The sequence below is a fragment of the Arachis ipaensis genome, chromosome B04 (genome assembly GCF_000816755.2).
Source record: "Arachis ipaensis cultivar K30076 chromosome B04, Araip1.1, whole genome shotgun sequence".
Classification (NCBI taxonomy): domain Eukaryota; kingdom Viridiplantae; phylum Streptophyta; class Magnoliopsida; order Fabales; family Fabaceae; genus Arachis; species Arachis ipaensis.
In genome coordinates this window covers 5,386,036-5,392,553 of record NC_029788.2, presented here as the reverse complement: position 1 = coordinate 5,392,553, position 6,518 = coordinate 5,386,036, and positions in this window count along the sequence as shown.

Here is a 6,518-nt window from a genome sequence, read left to right as displayed (position 1 = left end):
TTGAATAAAAGAGTTCAACACAATAAATAAAGCAAAGAGAACAAATAAATAGAAAAATCGACGGACTAAAGCATAAACTATATAGCACAATTACATTATACCCACTGTCATTTTTTATATTGCCATCAGCTTAAGGCTTTATTATTATATACATACATAGGATATGAAGGGAGATTGAGTAGACAAAAAGAGTATAGAAAAATTATATCATTTAAGTTATAAGTAACGGATCTGAAGGTAGATTGAGTAGATGTAAGGAGTTAAGTGCATACCTCTCTTAGTATTGAAGTGCTGAGATCAAACTCCAATACCCTCTCTTCCATTTCACTATTCCACAACACCTTTCTTCACTTCAATCATCGAGCTGTGGCCGTTTATCTCATAACTAACTCCCTTCTTGCTGTCCAATACCGAATTGACACCTGGCACAACCGGCACCCCATTCTTCCATCAAAGCACGCCCCAAACAGTCTTCATCTGAAACAAATGGTTTGTATATGTAAGGATGCAACACAGTGAAGTTCCTCAAGGTGCTAAATTTGGTTCCACCGAAAATCAGAGATAGCGAAAGGGACGTGGTTAGGGAGAGAGTTAATTACGAACAATCATGTTGTAAGTTGAAGAGATTTGAATGGGCAACGAAAGTTGCGTGTTTTGATGATTCCCTTGGCAAATCCAGTAAGCGGTGGGGTTTCAAACAATTCATCAGAGTCGGCACAGAGGAATCTCCGGGGATATACAAGCTAGAGATCCTCACCTAAGTCACTGGTGAAAAGGGAATCATCGAAATTCGAAAGGGTTGGTTTGTAGGAAGAGTAAGTGTAGTGGGGTCCACAGTCATACCACAGAGCTTTTTCTTGAATATCAATGGCCAAGTTTAAGGTGTGCTGNGATGCTGCTGCAGATTGAGAAGAACAAAAGGGCTTTCAAGTTTGAAGTATAATGAGGAGCAAGAAATAATAGTGGAACACCCAAGAACTAGCCATTGCTGCAGTTGCAAAAATCCAATTCAATTTAATCCTTACCATTTTGATGGATTTAAATTAGATCTCAAAATTTATAATTTTAACTCACATTCATTTTTGAGCTAATTTTTTTGTAGTTCCAAAAATTTGTTGTTGTCGTCTTCATGTGAATGTTGGAGAGCCAATCAAACTTTTAAAAAGTCTAATAAATCTCAATCACATGAAAATTAAACGAAAAATTCAAATCTTGACAAATTATTAACATACAAAATTAACACATCATTCAAAAAAACTAACTCAAGAATTAACATAATCAGTTACTATTGTAAATTTTAAAAATCAAATTGGATTAATAGTAATTTTAGAAGTCAATTTGAGTATAACCTCAAATTTTAAGAACTCAATTGAGTATTAACTCAATTAATGTAATTTTTCCTCTGTTTTCTCTGAAAATGCTTTATATATATATATATATATATATATATATATATATATATATATATATATGAAAAACAAAAATTTTACCATATTTATAAGAAGTTAATACTTAATACTCAATTTGATTCCTGAAATTTAAGGTTGGATTCAAATTGACCCCTAAAATTATAATTGACTCAATTCGATCCCCAAAATTTATAATAGTAACTCACATTAGCCCCTAAGTTAATTTTCATAAATGATGTGTTAATTTTGCACGTTAACTTGCTAAGATTTGGACTCTTCACCTAGATTTCATATGACTAAGACCTATTAGACCTCCTAGAAACTTGATTGGCTCCACAACATCCTCGTGAAGATGATAATAACAAGTTAAATTTGAAAATTTTGCGGCTTTAGGAGTAACAATCAAGGTTTTGAAGCTCTAATAAATGTTAATTACATGGAACTTAGGTGAGAAATTCAAATCACAAAAAATTAATGTACTAAATCAACACGTTGTTAATAGAAATTAGTTCAAGGGTTAATGTGAGTTACGATTATAAATTTCAGGGTTTAACTTGGATCCATTGAAATTTTAAGGGTCAAATTGAATCTGGTTTTAAATTTCAGAGACTAAATTGAGTATTAAGTATTAACTCTACTTATAAGGGTAATTTTTTTGGTTATGGAAGTGAAAGTAGTGATATACCTTAACATTGTAATTTTTTTTGTTTTTCAAAATTATGGAAAGTACACAAATTAGAAGATCCGATTCTATACCTCAAATTTTTTAATTTTTTTAACACAAATCGGACGGTCCGATTTGTGTACCTCTAGAAATCGGACGGTCTGATTTCTGTACCTCTAATTAAACGGTTCCACATTTGAGAATAACACCCCAACAATCCACATTTTAAAAAAATACCATTACCACTCCAATATTAAAAATAAAAAATTCTACTTATATAAAGTGTGAATAATATTATTATATTTTTAATTTTTAATTAGTAGAATCAATTGAAAACAGAAAAAATTTAAATCAAAAGAACAAACAAAAACTTAAAATCAAATAAAATTTGTAAGATTTAACTATTTTGAATCTTAAAGATATACGTTTTAATAATGTAATAATATTAAAATTTAAATTTAATGCTGTTAATCGAAACATATTTTCGATTAAGGTGCGTTGATTCGAAGCAAAAAAGCAGTCGAAAATATAAGTAGTTGTCGAAAAAATGTACGTGCAGGTATTAGTTGAAGATACTTGACACGAGTTCGATTTTGAAATGCTCTAGTAAATCGGACGGGTCTAACTTGACAGATATTCAGGATAAGTAATCGAACAAGAAATTCGAATAAGTTGATCGAGTAGTTATGGTAATGGAGAAGTTAAAGGCTTTTATCACGCAAGGAAATCATGCGTAACGTTTATAGGCAAAAAACCGGAAACAGTTATCAAGGATATGCACTCAAGTCTGTGATTCTGTAATTAATTGTCAGTTACAAAAAGTATATTATAAATACTAGAAAGTTTGAGGGAATGAAGGTTGGAACTTTAACTCAAAAAAACACTCAAGCACACTCATATTCGAGAGAATTTCTGAGTCTGTGATTGCGTAACTTTTCTGTAGGGTTCCTTCCATGTTTTCATTCTTTTAATTTATCTTCTTGTAAACTTTATTTTTCAAGCAAATTTATGATCTTTCAAGTATCCTTTATCTTCAATGTCCAATTTACATTTCTGTATTTTAAGTTTTCATGTCAAAGTCTTTTGACCCAATCGAAGGCATTTTATTGCTTTCTTTTAATTTCAAACGCTATCCTTATTTCAGCACATTTTCTTTTCGAAAACTTTACTTTTTCGTTTCTTTTACGGATTTATAAATTTTAATTTATCTTTATTTCCAATATCCGTCTAATCGAAGACATTTTGATACACTTTTAAAAAATTAGTACCTACAAAAAGGAGTAAGTCTCACTCCTAGACTACTAGATATCAAACCATCATCAATTTGTTAAAAATCGATAAAATAAATACAAATATTCTTTTATAACATTTTAAAATATATTCTTAAAATACATATTAACAAAAGAGACGCACGTTTAATGAGATTAATTTTCTTGTTTAAAACTGATGGAGATCTGCGCAATACGCAGTTATTACCCGACACATCCCACATGTTGATGAGTTGATCTCTCGTTTTGCCCATATTTGACATGTGCTAATTATTTAGTTTTAAATATGTATAAAACAGCCATGCCTAAGATTCAGGTCTTGTTACTTAGCTAGCGTTTGTTTTGAGGTACTGAAAGAGAGACTGAGATTCAGTATCGTATTTGTTAGTTCAGAGATTGATATTAAAATTTTTGTCTCTGTCTCTAAAATTTCAGTATTTCAATACCTCCAAAAAATAGGGACACAAGAGACTGAAATTTTTAGAGATAGAGACTGAAACTTTAATAACATTTTATACCTAAAATATTTTTATTTCAATTAATTAATTCTAATTTTACCCATTATGCAAATTAAATTAGAGTTTTATTCTTGTTTCAATTCCTGTCTCTCATTTTATACCAAACAGAATACTGAGATTTATTTCAATCCCTGTCTCTTAGTCTTTGTCTCTCAGTCTCAGTCTTTCCGTCTCTGTCTCTCCACTAAATGCTACCTTAATTCCTATCTTATTTTGTACTGTTTATTAATATTAAAAATGATATCTACATCATTTTTAATTTTTTTTTTTGTATTTTTAATGATATAAAAATATATCTTTTATCTTTTAATAGAACAAATCATACCAAAATTGTACTAATAACATTCTTTCTACTAATATTATGTATACCGGAAGCAAGAAATTTTCATCATTTGGTGGCACATGAGACCGTTGCAAATAATCTTATATGTATATTCACTTATGCAAAGAATTTCAATTCATGGAGTGATCAGTTCACTTTTTTATTTAAATAGATGTTAAAATTTAAAATTTTTTATTATACTTATAATAATTTATTAAGATAATTAATAATTAACTTTTAAAAAATATAATTTTATATCTTAAAATTTTAAACTACTTTATTTTTCAATAATATTTATTAATCTTTTAATTAATTTTTTTAAATTAAAGGATAAGTTACTCCTTGTAACATATTCTTTTATTATTAAACAAAATAAAATGAAACTTTTATAACAAAAGTTACATCACTGATTTACGTAAAAAAATTTTAATTTCAATTTTTTCTCCCTCCAAAAATTGATTTAAGTAATGAATGCTGTAATTTAACCTTAATTTTTATTGACTTCATGTTTCACTATACTATCCATCGAATTGATGATAAGAATAATAAGATAAAATTGATAGCTATTGTGATTCACACACTATTCTCCGCTAATTAATAATATGATGAGTCCTAAGTAAAATAACTTATCACAAGATCACATATATTAAGATTTTGACGTGAAAGGATGAACTAATTAAATAGTCTAGTGATGAAGTAACTTACATCATATCTTTATTATTTTTAAATTTTTTAATAATTTTTATAATTTACAAAAAAAAGTTAGATCATGATTAATTAATTAAATTTACAAAATTTAGGTTAAATTAAAAGTTAAAATTAATCTATTAAAAGTGATGGAAGGAGAGTTCGGTTTTGAGAGGACATCTGGCTACAAAATGGTGCATTGAAATATATTTTTTTTAGACTTTTCTCGATTTCAAACCAACGAGGTTCTGTTATCGGGGATTGTGGTTTTTGGGATGGGTTAGAATGGATTTAGAATTTTCAATGGAGGAGGGAGTTGTTTCAATGGGAGTTGGAATTACTTAATCAGCTCCATGAAACTTTACAGTTGGTTGAGCTAACTACTGCGAGACAGGATCGAGTTATATGGAAGTTTGATAAAAAATGCATTTTTTCTATTAACAACTTTGTGCAGGTTATACAAGCAGACATGCTCCCGAAGGATATCACCAGTTATAGTTTCATTAGTATTATCTAGAGAGGTTATGCTCCACCAAGAATAGAATTATTTGTTTGGTTTGTATTGGTAGCAGTAGGGTAAACACTAAAAAGAGATTGTGTCGTCTAGGTGTTATTGTGCAGGAAGATAATCTTTGTGTATTGTGTAAAAAAGAGGAATAGCACATGTTTCTCTTGTTTATTAGTTGTGAGTATTCGTGATAGGTGTGGTGTGCTTGATTGTTTACGTCAGGTAGACTGTGGTCGATCCCAGAAAATATTAAGTAATACTTTGAGAGTTGGATTGAAGCTCCAAGAGGGAAGAGAAAGCACAAACAATGGTTGCTTAATTTCTTTGTTGTTATCTAGAATATTTGGCTCGAAAGAAATGACAGGATTTTTAAGAATAAGCACTTGGGTGTAGAGAATATCATCAACAGAACGGTGAACAGCTACCAAAAAAAGCAAGGTGTTGACTCCAATGATTATTGATGACTATGCCGGAGATGACTAAGATTTAGAACTGTACTTTTTTGTTCTATGTTCACGCACTCCACTTTGTTGTGTTGAGTTTTTACTTCAAAAAAAATTAAAATTAATTATAATAAGTCAACTAATTTTATTTTAATTAATAATAAAAAAATATGTCATAAGAGATAATTTACCCTCTAATTTAAAAAAGATCGAGTAGAATTTACCATTTATTAAACAATACCAAATTCAGATTTATACCAATTAGTCTTTAAAATTTTTTTTCACTAATGCAAGTTTCATGGCAGCTTCAAATATAGACTACTTCAATATATAATATTATTTATTTTCCTTGATACAAGAGTCATTCAATTAAGTTTAAAATATTGACAGTACGTCTAACATATCCATGTGACCATGCGTGTTCTTCATGTGATTACTTTCGGACTCATTTTGATAGGGATGACATTATAAAATACATAAGGCGACGATAGATTCAATTTTGTCCCTCTACTGCTCGCTCCATTTGTGTCGATGTCTTAAGTTTTAATTGATTTAATTCGATTCTTTAAATATTTTTTTTCTAGGCCAAATAAATTGATGGTCTTAGAGTGCTATAATTTATTTCACTACAATATTTTACAAACCCTAATTCTCTAGGTGTATATAATGGACAAATTTTATTATCCAATAAGAATATAT